Here is a 13,606-nt window from a genome sequence, read left to right on the forward strand (position 1 = left end):
ACTGGACGAGCTCATTCATAACGAATGAAACTTAAGGTCGCATCACCATATATATATATATATATATATATATATATTTAATTTGTATTAAAAGAGGAAATACAGAGAAATTCTCAAAATGCTGTAGGAGCTCAGCAGGTCAGGCAGCATCTATGGAGAGGAATAAACAAACAACATTTTCAGCTGAGACCCTTCATGACGCATTTCAGCCCAAAACATTGACTGCTTCTTCCTCTCCATCGATGCTGCTTCACCTGCTGTCCTCCTGGATTTTATGTGAGTTGCTCTGTTCCTGTCAATTGTTAGAAACGTATCTTATTGTATGTCTATTTTATGCACTTTTTTGAAACACATGTATAACTTTTTTTTTCTGATTTAAATTATTTGAATGTATATTTTCTGCAGAAGTTGTATGATAGGCATCTAGTCAGTGGGAGTGTTTGTCCTGTATTGTTTATCATATATATTAATGGTTCAATATGCTGCAGATGACACCAAAATGGTAGTGTAGTAGACAGTGCAGAACTGTGTCTGAGAGTATAATAGGATATGAATAAATTCGGTAAGTGGGTGAGAGATGGCTGTTGGAATTTAACACAGAAGAGTGTGAAGTGGTGCATTTTGATTAACCAGATGAGATTATAAACAGTGAATGGCAGGGCTCTGGGCTGTGTTATTGAATGACAAGACCATAAGAAATAGGAGCAGAATTAGGTTATCTCGCCCATTGATCATGGGGGACCTTTTTCTGCCCTCCTCAGCCACACTCCCTGGTCTTTCCTCCAAAACCGTTGATGTTGTGCCCAATCAAGAACCCATGAAGCTCTGCCTTAAATAAACCTAGTGACCTAGCCTCCAAAGCTAGCTGTGGAAATAAATTCTGCAGTCACCAAATTCTGGCTAAAGTCATTTTTCCACATCTCTGTTTCAAATGTACACCCCTGTTTCCTGAGGTTGTGCCCTCTTGCCATAGACTCCCACACCATAAGAAACATCCTTTCCACATCTACTCTGTCTAGGCCTTTCAACGTTCACAGGATTCAATGAGATCCTCACTGATCTTTCTACGTCCCAGCGAGTACAGACCCAGAGCTATCAAGTGTTACTTGTATGTCAAACCCTTCATTCCCAAAATTATGCTTGTGAACCTCCTCTGAAGAATCTCCAATGCCAGCACACTTTTTCTTAGATGAAGAGCCCAAAGCTGTTCAGTCAAGTCAAATCAAATCAATTTTATTGTAATTTCAACCATATCTGCTGGTACAGTGCTTAGTAAAAATGAGACGGCGTTTTTCAAGACCATGGTGTTACATGACAGTACAAAACACTAGACTGAACTAACTAATTAAAAAAAACAGAGCAATCTACACTAGACTACAGACCTACACAGGACTGCGTAAAGTGCACACAAAAAGTGCAAGCATTTACAATAAATAATAAACAGGACAGTAGGGCAAGGTGTCAGTCCAGGCTCTGGGTATTGACGAGTCTGATAGCTGGGGGAAAGAAACTGTTACATAGTCTGGGTGTGAGAGCCCGAATGCTTCGGAGCCTTTTCCCAGACGGCAGGAGGGAGAAGAGATTGTATGAGGGGTGCGTGGGGTCCTACATAATGCTGTTTCCTTTGTGGATGCAGCATATAGTGTAAATGTCCGTGATGGCTGGAAGAGAGACCCCGATGATCTTCTCAGCTGACCTCACTATCCGCTACAGGGTCTTGCGATCCGAGGTGGTGCAATTTCCGAACCAGGAAGTGATGCAGCTGCTCAGGATGCTCCCAATACAACCCCTGTAGAAGGTGATGAGGATGGGCGGTGGGAGATGGGGTTTCCTCAGCCTTCGCAAAAAGTAGAGACGCTGCTGGGCTTTCTTTGCTATGGAGCTGGTGCTGAGGGACCAGGTGAGATTCTCCGTCAGGAGAACACAAAGAAATTTGGTGCTCTTTACGATCGCTACCGAGGAGCCGTCGATGTTCAGCGGGGAGTGGTTGCTCCGTGTCCTCCTGAAGTCAACAACCATCTCTTTTGTTTTTTTCTCATTAAGAGGCAGGTTGTTGGCTCTGCACCAATCCGTTAGCCGCTGCACTTCCTCTCTGTAAGTTGATTCGTCATTCTTGCTGATGAGACCCGCCACGGTCGGGTCATCGGCGAACTTGATGATATGGTTCGAGCTGTGTGGTGCAGCACAGTGGTGGGTCAGCAGAGTGAACAACAGTGGACTGAGCACACAACCCGTCCCCGTGTTCAGTGTGGTGGTGTTGGAGATGCTGCTCCCGATCCGGACTGACTGAGGTCTCCCAGTCAGGAAGTCTAGGATCCAGTTGCAGAGGGAGGTGTTCAGGCCCAGTAGGCTCAGCATTCCAATCAGTTTCTGAGGGATGATTGTGTTGAATGCTGAATTGAAGTCTATGAACAGCATCCGAACGTATGCGTCTTTTTTGTCCAGGGGGGTTGGAGTCAGTTGGAGGGTGTTGGCACTGACGTCATCTGTTGAGCGGTTGCAACGGTACACAAACTGCAGGGGGTCCAGTAAGGGGGGCAGCAGGGTCTTGATATGCCTCATGACGAGCCTCTTGAAACACTTCTTGATGATGGATGTAAGTGCAACGGGACGGTAGTCATTTAGGCGGGACACTGAAGACTTCTTTGGCATGGGGACGATGCCTCGTGAATCAGAATCCTCAAGGTCAGGCCTCACCAGTGCTTTATAAAGCATCAGCATCACATAGTTGCTCTTGTGTTCTACACCTCTTGAAATGAATGCTAATATTACATTTGCCTTCCTCACCACCAACTCTACCGGCAAGTTAACATTTAGGGTGTTCTGCTTAAGGACGGCTCCTAGGACCCTATGGATTTTCTCCCCATTTAGAAATTAGTCTGCACAGTTATTTCTACTGCCACAGTGTGTGACATGCATTTTCCGATATTGATATACAGCATAGACTGAAGCAGTCCCAACACCGGACCCTGCAGAACACCACTAGGCAGTCAACCAGAAAAAGATTCTTTTATTACCAGTCACTGCCTCTTACCAATCAAGCAATGTTTTAACCATGGCATTAACTTCCCTGTAATTCCATGGGCTCTTAACTTGGTAAGCCACCTCATGTGTGCCACCTTGTCTAAGTACTTCTGAAAGTCCAAACATGCAACATCCACTGTTTTCCCTTTATTAGTCCTACGAGTAACCTCAAAGAATTCCAACAGGTTCATCGTGCAAAATGTTCTCTAAAGGAAGCCATGCTTATTTTGTCCTAGCTTGTCCTTTGTTACCAAATATTAATAACAATTGACTCCACCATCCTCCCAACCACTGAGGTCAGGCTAACCGGTGTATAATTTCCTTTCAGCTGCCTTCCTCGTTTGTTAAATAGTGGCGTGACATTTGCCATTATCCAGTTGCCTGGCACTATGCCAGAGTCCAGGGATTTTTGGACGATCAATACTAATGCCTGAACAATCTCGACTGCTACCCCAGAGTACCGCTCATTGGTCCAGTTGACTTAAGTACTCTGAGGTCTTTCAGGTTTTTGAGCACCTTGCCCCTTGTAATAGTAACGGCACTCACTTTCCTTCCCTCTCACACTTCAACACTTGGCACACTGCTAGTGTCTTTGACAGTGAATATGAAGTTGTGGAGGGATCTGTTTATAGTATTTGCTCACAGTAACGTGATGGTAATTGCAGCGGATGGATTGCAACGGTATGTGAAGCCGACTCAACGTTACGTTTCCAAGATTATTAGGAATAGGCATGAAATATGCCCTCAGAAATAAATGAAAAAAAGATAAATCTGCTAAAGAGCGATACACGTAAAAGCCTGCAAGTGTAACAGACATGAAGGCTTTTGAAAGGAGACACAAACTAACACTTCCATCAAAATCATTATTGATATTCTAACTGAATATCAGGAATCAACTAATCGGTTCTATTTTCGCCGAAGAAATGTAGAAACTTAGCAGTAAATTAAAAGCATGAAACAACAGCTAAATTTAGTTGTTTTAAAATAGCATTAAATAGCACCAGAACTTGATGAATTTCATTCACTGGACATTAAAATCTCTTCTGAGGAGGTTGTGCGTGCGTACTGGGGTGAATCTAAACGGTTTTTTACATCCTCGAACAGGAAACTTTCCGTTGTTATTTCGCATTTAAAAATAGCTAAGATAAATAAACCAATAGATGATGACCTTATTGTCAATTTAAGACCGTTCTCACAATCTCTTATTGCATTGACGGAACACCTAGATAGGTATAAGCTGGACAAAAGAGACAGGCTGAGTTAGCAAAAAATTAAGGGGTGACTCTTGAATCTTGTTTTTACAACTTTTGAAGTACAGTCCACCATGCTGTATAAATAACGTTGGTTTAGTGTGGGAGGATGTCAATAAGGACTAGTCAAGAGACTGTTAGCAAAATGGCGACTTGGTGCTACTGACGCTGTTCTTTTTTTACGAGGGGTCGGGAGTCAGGGATTCTGATGTGTGGGGTCGGAGATTATTATTGTGGTTGCTTTTGCTGCGGCTAAGTGGGAATTTGGGGTCTGCGTGTTTTGTTCATTTTCTTTTCCATGCAGGGAAGGGAGTTGATGTCTTTTCTTCCATCAACGCCCGTGGTCTTTCTACATTTATTAGCTATCTGGAGTAGACAAATATCAGTGCTGTATCGGACATGCAGACATTGAGAAAGAAATCAACCTTTTAATTTAATCCTGCCATATGAGCACACCGTAATTCAAAAAAAAAATTATTAAGGCAAACATAGTAAGTAAGAAAAACGCGAAGAATAGCAAAATATTAGGAAGCAACGGGAGTCGGTGTAAATGTCCAAGGATCCTTGAAATCAGCAAAAGACATAAATGAAGTGGCAGCACAGTTAGATAAATTAGCCAAAAAGACAAAACTGAGTATATGGTTTTATTAAACGGAGAATTGAATATGAGTGCTCCGAGCTGAGTTCTAGTCCCCGCAATTTTATGCAAAATGGCATTTCACCAGAAGCATCGGAGTTTCACCATGATATTACACCAGCTGGATTGGATCATCACTGAGGAGAATAGGACAGGCTGGGGTTCATTTCGGTTTAGCTGGGAGAATGACGGTACCTAGTTAAAGTGCACAAAATTAGTAAGTGCTGTGATAAGAGTTGGCAGTTGTCAGATGTTTCATGAGGAGAAGTCAGGTCTGAAGCAAGCAGGAGTTAGATTTTAAGTAGATTCGAGAATAGTTATTTCGTCGATAAATTGGAGCGCCCCGGTAGTGCGACACTATTGCAGCTCGGGCGTCAGGAGTTCGGAGTAAATTCATCCTCAATGAGCAAGTTTATACGTCCCTTCCCGTATGCGCGCCGGTTTCCTCCGGGTGCTTCAGTATTCTACCGCAGTCCAAAGACTTGCCGGTTACTAGATAACCTGGTCATTGTAAATTGCGTAGGGTTAAATCATGCCGGAAGAACATACTTGATTTTGTATCCCTGGTTAAGAAATCTATTTTGGATGGAGCAAAGTCATAAGATAGAGAGGTCATATCAAAGAATAGAGTGAACTCCGGCGTTGTCATCGTCCTTAGGCCCTAGGTCCACTGCGGAGCAAGTTTCTTGCATTTACAAATAAACTGCGCTAAATGTTTAAGTGTATTCTTTACTTCCTCTCTGAATTTGCGCTGGGTCAATGCATAGATAAACGTATTAACGCAGGAGTTGAGGAGCATGAGTAACCCCCCCACCTCATTAGCGATGTAAGAGGGGCTTGTGAGATCCCCGCCTACGAAATTGACTGTGATCCGAGTGCAGATGAAAGCCACCGTCTCCGTTGTCCAGAGTAGTATGTAAGTGCCCGACACAGTGAATAGTAAGACAATAGATTTGCGCCGATTCTCCCCCTCAGTGTCTTTGACTTTAAGTCCCTTTAAGTGTCGCCGGACTCGGTTGGCTGCTACAATGTTTTTAACTGTTAATCCATTCAACACAAGGATAAGAACAAACGGGAGGAAGGAGAGTGATATGCTACACATCCAAGAGAAAATCACCCACCAGTTAGAGGTGAAGTAGGCGGCTTTTGGCTGACAACCCCAGTTCACGTTATCCAGGATGTAGCGAGGCTTGTACATGAAAAGAAAAGGAATGTACTTTAAGCAGCTCAGGGCGCACAAGGAAGCAATAAGCACAATAGCCGTCCTATCCGTACAACATCTGAGGCTCAGCCTCGGATAGCAAATGCTAACAAAACGGTCAAATGTGAATGACACTGTTAACCAGACGGAATAATCCAAGGTGACGATCCGCAGGTAAATATTAAAAGGGCACACTGTGCTGAGGGACAGGAAGGAGGTAGGGTGATAGTAAATGAATATTTCTCGAAGCAAGACGTGCCAGAATATCACGAGCAGGGCCGAGATCGCCATTGCAATCATATAGCGAGTAATTCCTCTGGAGAGTCCGCACTTCTCCTGGTACAAGATCACAGCCGTCAGAATGTTCGCTGGATGTATCGGAAAACACAGCAAGATTACATTTTAAACAGACACACCAGCTGAGTAAAGTTCAAAGTTACTTTTCGAAAACTCAGCGGTCAGGCCGAAACCCGTCTTCAGGACGAGGAAGAACGTGGGAAAATGCTTAAATTAACAGATTAATTTATTCTGGGGGAGGGAAACGGCGCTAGCTGGAAGGCTAGTCAGGTGAAGCCACGTGAAAAGATTAAGGACTGGAGACGAAATAATCATACAGGAGATAAGAGTAGACAATAGGAGAAAAGGAACGAGGAAGGGACTCGGGGAAGTATTAGGCAGATCGGAAGTATTAGCTCAGAGTGGGGAATAGAGTAAAGAGGTGGGGGGGATTATTTACACTTACAGGAAGGATAAATCTATATTCATACCATCAAATTTGAGGATGCACAAGACGGAATATAATGTGTTGCTCCTCCACGCGAGGGTGGCTTCATCTTGGCACAAGAGGAGGCCTTAGATCGATACGTCAGAACGAGAATGGGAATCATAACTAAAGTGTTTAGCCACCGGGAAATCCTACTCTGGCGAATGTTGTGGCGGGGCTCGTTGAAATGGTCACGAATTGACGACGGGTTTCACTGATGAAGAAAAGGTCACAACGGGATCCCAAGACACGATAGTTGACCGCAGCACTCCAAAATTGAGTGTTGCATCACTTGCAAGAACTCTTTGGGGACCTGAATGAAGGTGAGGGAGCTGAATAGGCAAGTGTAGCCTTTAGGTCGCTTACACGGATGCGAGCCTAGGGGAGATTAGTGGAGAAGGACGAATGGGCAAGGGCATCGCGTAGAGAGTAATCCCTATAGAAAGTGCAGAGGAGTGAGGTGAAATATGTTTCGTGGTGGGGTCTCTTTGGTGATGCCAGAATTTGGGGAGGATAATGTGATCGATGCGGAGGCTGGTGTGGGGTGGTAGCGGGTAAATGGGGTGAGTAGATGTACAGGCAATGGAGGTTATGCCAGCGAAGGAAGCATCAAAAGTAGAGGGAAGGAAACCATGAATTGTAAAGACGGATGACATTTCCAATGCCCTGGAATGGAAAGCCGCATCCTGGGAACAGATGTGGCAGCATCGAAGAAACTGAGAAGAGGGAACAGCAGTTTTACAGGAGTTGGGGCAGAAAGAAGTATAACCATAGGAGCATGCAGGTTTATCAAAGAGTCGGTAGACAGTTTGTTTCCAGAAATGGAGACAGAGAGATCAAGAAAACGAAGGGAAGTATCAGAGTTAGCCGGAATTTAAGGACAGGGTGGAAGTTAAAGTAATATTAATTAAATTGATTAGCATAGGTCCATGAAACAACACCAATGCAGTCTTTAATGTAGCAGAAGAAGAGTTGGTAATATAACCGGCGAAGATTTCGAACAGACCCTGTACTACATAACCACAAAGAGGCAGGGGTAGGTTGGACTCATGCGATTGCTAACAGCTACCCCTCGGGTTAAGAAAAAGTGGAAGTATCCAAAGGAAAAATTATTCTGGGTGAGGATCAGTTCTGCCAGACGGAAGAGAGCTGTGGAGGAAAGGTATTAGTTGAATCTTTTGTCAAGAAAGGAGAATTTTGATGCCTTCCTGATGATGCAATTAGGTTACAGGGATTGAAGTTCCATGGTGAAGATGAGGTGGTCAGGGCCAAGGAATTGAAAGTTAGTGAGAAGTTCCAGACCATAAGAAGTGTCACCGATATAGGTGGGAAGGGACTGAACCAGGGGGATAAAATGGATTCGAGATATGAGGACATGAGTTCAGTAGGGCAGGAGCAAGCAGAAAGAATATACCTACCCGGACAGTCTAGTTTCCGGATCTGGGGTAGAAGTTAGAAGTGAGGAGGTAAGGGAACTATGAGTTTGGTGGCAGTGATTAGGAGTTCTCTAAAGTGGTTGAGGTCAGTGATCATGTCGGAGGTGGTTTTCTGATGGTGCGGAGTGGGGCCCTCCTGGAGGAGTGGGCAGAAGGATGTGAATGAAAGCTGTTGCTTGGCCTTGCAAGGGAGAATTCAGTGTTCCTCATTATAACAACACCCTTTTTGTCTCCGGGTTTGTTGGTAAGGCTGGGGTTGGTGCGGAGAGATTGGAGAACAGTGCATTCAGAAGGGGTCAAATTGGAGGAACAGAGAGGTGTGCTGAAATGGAGACAGTTCATATCTCGTTGGCAATTCTAGATGAAAAGATCAGAATCAGGCACAGATCCAGTGCAGAGTATTGAAGAAGAGGAGGGCACTCTGACAGTTCAACGACCATCTGAACAGCATACATTCAAACATTCAATTTACAATGGAGATGGAGAAGAATGGTTGCCTCCTGTTCCTGGACATTCCAATACGACGGAAACCGGGCGACAGCTCGGACATGGCATCTATCGGAAACCCACTCACACGGATTTATACTTCCATATTAACAACCACTATCACACCTCCCAACGTAGAGCGGTTCATGTTACTTTGATTAACCGTTTAATAACTATTTTGGACCTGGACAGTCTACACGAGGAAAAAAGACGAATAGGCTCGACGTTCCTATAGAATGGCTGCAAAGTGAATGAAATCAATTGCACTCTAAAAAATAAACTGGAAATCTTACAACTAGGAGGAGCACGCCGCTATCGCCTGTCTTCGCTATATGTAGGTTAATACCGATATTTGCACCTCCGCTAGAAGCCCGAGCAAAGTTTATTGGTTATATACGCCAGGAAAGCACGAGATCCGTATCGTAATCCTTTGTAGAGTAAGAGCAGTTATAGAATATTTTTCATATTGTTCGCCTTGGTGATTTACTTTTCGTTTGACAACAAATCAAAATGAGAAATAATAGGAAAGTACAAAATCGAGAAATATGGAATCTGAGCAATTAATGCTGGGAAGACTTGACATCTGGGGCGCTAATAACCTAACGCTGGAGAAACGGATGGAATTAGAGAGAATAAAACTACATCTCTTAGGGCAGGTAGCAAAAGACACTGAAAAGTTAAGGGTGATTGTGCCGGCTGAGAGAGGATGAGGTTTGTTATTGGCGAGTGATGGTGAGGGTGGAGATACATAGAAGGCGATGATGGCACTTTCTCTACAGGTCGGCTCAGATCGAGATTTTTATTCAACCAACACCACCACCACACCCCCGCCCCAAACGGCATCACACTTCTTATGTCTTGTATCACTCTTGGTCCGCAACTGCTCCCTGTAAACCTGCTCTGCAACGTACATCATTCCCGATTCCAAGGTAACGTTATCGCTGTTGGTAATCATCCCTAATTAACCCTGTCTTTTGCTATTTTAATCTCATCTGCAGATCAACTTTCCGCGAGATAGCCATTCACTTTCAATACTGATCTCTTCAGAAATTCACCAGCTTATTTATTCCATCATGCTATGATTTGGAACTTCAAATTCACACGCATCACCATTCTTCCCTCGTTTCAAGTCTGTTTTCAAACACTCTGTTGTCCACGCTCCGTAAATCACTTCGAATAAATTCTATGTTCCTTGTTCATTTGTTTACGTCCAGCGACGCTCCGTTCCCGGGTCGTCAGAAAACATTTCATTGTTCAGTTCAGCACATATTGACGTTCGCCGAAGTAACTGTCAGAACATTGAACATAGAAAAGCAAACCACAGTAATGTCTCTTCCACCAACTCTGTTGTACAGGGCGTTTAACCTACATCAAGATCAATCTTACCCTTCCCGCCCACATTTCCCTACCTTTTTCTTTCATCTATATGCCTATGTCAGTCTCTTCAATGACCCCCATGTATCTGCTTCTATCACAAAGCCCGCCTCTGTGTACCATGCACTTACTCTCGCGTGTCAATATAATGTACCTCGGATATCTCCCTATACTTTCCATGAATCAGCTTGAAAGCATGTTCTCTGGTATTAGCCATTGTCGCTAATACCAGAGGACATATAGAACATTCCATAGCGTCGTGACAGAGCAAAGCACATAGAAAGACAGTATCATGACATACCAGAGATGCCAAACGCCGCCATGATCGGATACGTCACCTCATTGACATAGAGGATTGGAGGACGTGTCATTCTGGAAAATCCACAGCGCTGTCAGCAACCCAGAGTTCACAATGGAGTAAGTAACGTTACTCTCATCCTTATTAATACCAGCGTCAATCCTCCAGTGGGTTCGCGAGTGAAGGTTTAATGATGTTAGTCACAGCTTCTTTAACAAACACATTTCTTTTTGTATATGTTAAGTAATTTCACTGTTGTATCAGTGGCGGATGGCGCAAAGAAACGTTAGATGTTGCGGTGTGTTACCGACCGTTTCTCGATACACCACCCAATGTCTGGTCTTATTCAAGGCCAGAAGTCATTTTATTCACACCCCAGCATATATGGTGGATGTTGGAGCATTTAAATTCAGAGGTCTGAAATACACTAAAGATGGTTCTATGCCCTCTATATACACAACGAATAGAAAGGGTGAGAAAGAACAGGTGGCTTCAATAGTGTTTCCATAAGACCATAGATCAGAATTATGCATGTCCGCCCCTCCATTCCCTCTCAGCTAATTTATTTCCTCTTTTATCCCCATTTTCCTGCCTTCTCCTCTTAACATTTGATGCTCTGACGAATGATGACCTGACTAATCAATAACCTATCAAAGTCCATTTTAACTGTAACCAATAAATTGGCCTCTACTGGAACCAAGGGCGATGGGCTGTGACAATGAATTCCATAGAATCACCACATTTTTGGTTAAAAAAAAAGAAACTCTATGAAATAACCTCTCCACATCCACTCTATCTAGGCCTTTCGGTATTCAATAGGTTTTAGTGAGATACACCCTTATTCTTCTAATCTCCAGTGAGTAAATCCCCAAAGCCATCAAACGTGCTTCATGCTTATCTCTTTCATTCTTGGAATCGTTCTCGTGAACCTCCTCTGGACTTTCCAATGACAGCACATCCTTTCTTAGATACATTGTCCAAAACTCATCTGAATACTCCAATACGATCTGACCAATGCTTTTCAAAACTATAGCTTTAGCACCTTCCTTTGATATTCTAGTCTTCTCTAAATAACTGCCAGCATTGCATTAGCCTTCGACTCAACATGCAAGGAATCTGCAGGGAATTCTGCACAAGGACTCACCTGCTTCTCTGATTTTTGAAATTTCTCCCCATTTAGAAAATAGACTATGCCTTAATTCCAAAGTGCATGACCGTACAATTCCCTACACTACATTACATCTTGTCCTCCTTTGTCCATTCTCCTAATCTATCTAAGTCGTCCTGTATCCCCCCCCCCCCCCCCCCCGGGTTCCTCAAGACATGTCTTTCAACCGTTTTGTGTATTGTCTGTAAACCTGGTCGCTAAGCTATCAATTTCATTATCCAAGATATTTGCATATAACATAAAATGAAGTGATCCCAACACTTACCCAGCAGAACACCAAAAGTCATTGACAGACATTCAGAAGAGGCTTCTCTTTATGCTCACTCTTCATCTTCTGCAAGACAGCCTATCTTCTATCTGTGCATGTATGATAACCTATAAAGAACCTAAGGGTTCTTTGACCTTTAGCTTCTTAATGAATTGCAATTCATTGCACAACACCCAATCCAGAATAACTGATCCTCTAGTAGGCACAACCACGAGCTGATCTTAACAAGCCATCTTGTAGGCATACTGTACCAACCTGATTTTCCCATTCTACCTAAATATTGAACTTCCCCATGACTATTGAAACAATGTCCTTTTGGCATACATTTTCTACCTCCCATTGCAACTTGTAGACCACATCCTTACTACTGTTTGGGAGTCTGTATCTAACTCCCATCAGAGTTGTTTTTTTTTTACTCTTACATTTCCTTAGCTCTATCCACAACGATTCAGCACTTTGCAAGCCTCTATCACCTCTTTCTAATGATTTAAGTTCATTTTTTTGCCAACAGAACCACTCCACGTCATCTGCCTTTCTGCCTATTCTTTCAATATTATATGCATCCTTGGACATTAAGCTCCCAGCTATGATCTTCTTTCAGCCATCATTCAGTGATGCCTACAACATCAAGACTGCCAATCTGTAACTGTGTTACATCCATCGACCTATTCCGTTTACTGCACATTCAGATATAACACCTTCACTCCTGTATTCACCCTTTTTGATTTTTCCACCTCTTACATTTCAGTTCATCATGTTGACTGTATTTTTACCCTTTGATCAGCCTCTCCTTGCTGGGACTCCAACTACACATCGCCTCTGTGACTAAACCAGCTACCTCATCTTCGGCACTATCACCCGTTTTCCCATCTCCCTGTAAATCTCCTTTGTCTTCAAATGTTACCGAACATTAGAAATCACTTCTAGTTTTATATATTTCTGTGCACTCTTCTATTTCTGATATGCTGTGTATTTCTAATTTCCTGCACTCCACCATGCGCTGTCACGGTCCCGACCCTTAATTCCTCTTATACTCCTCTGCCCTTTTCACCATGTTCTCCTGGGCTTCTTGATTGCGGCACCTGATTCTCATCTAAACCTGCAGCATAAGAAAACCCTGGATTTGCATCCAGTCGTGACTGGACCGTTGCTTCAGTCAGTGCGGTAATGCATATGCCCAGCAGCTTAGAATGGTGTATTCGAAGATATACCTGTGAAAGCATCACACACAAAACGCCGGTAGAACGCAGCAGGCCAGGCAGCATCTATAGGAAGGAGCACTGTCGACAATTGTCTCGGCCCGAAACGTCGACAGTGCTTCTTCCTATAGATACTGCCTGGCCTGCTGCGTTCAAACAGCATTTCGTGTGTGTTGCTTGAATTTCCAGCATCTACAGATTTCCTCGTGTTTACCTGTGAAAATCTGTCTCTCCGCGTCAAGATAAGTATTCTAAGTTCTACTTCAGTACCGAGGATTACCTGTGCCAGGAAAAGTATTGTCAACCGCTTGCCTTTCTACGCTCTGTGTCAAGATAAGTTTTGCCTGCCGCCTGTCCCCTATTTGCCATTGTGCATCAGCCACGCCCTGTACTGTTTGCCTTCCCATTTAACGCTCCGTGTTAAAGTAAGTGTTTACTTTAAAACGGAGATTAGATAGCCTGCCGTCTATCTCCTGTTTGATGCTCAGCTCCTGGAACACCT

This window comes from Hemitrygon akajei, chromosome 2 (assembly GCF_048418815.1).
Source record: "Hemitrygon akajei chromosome 2, sHemAka1.3, whole genome shotgun sequence".
NCBI classification, from domain to species: Eukaryota; Metazoa; Chordata; class Chondrichthyes; order Myliobatiformes; family Dasyatidae; genus Hemitrygon; species Hemitrygon akajei.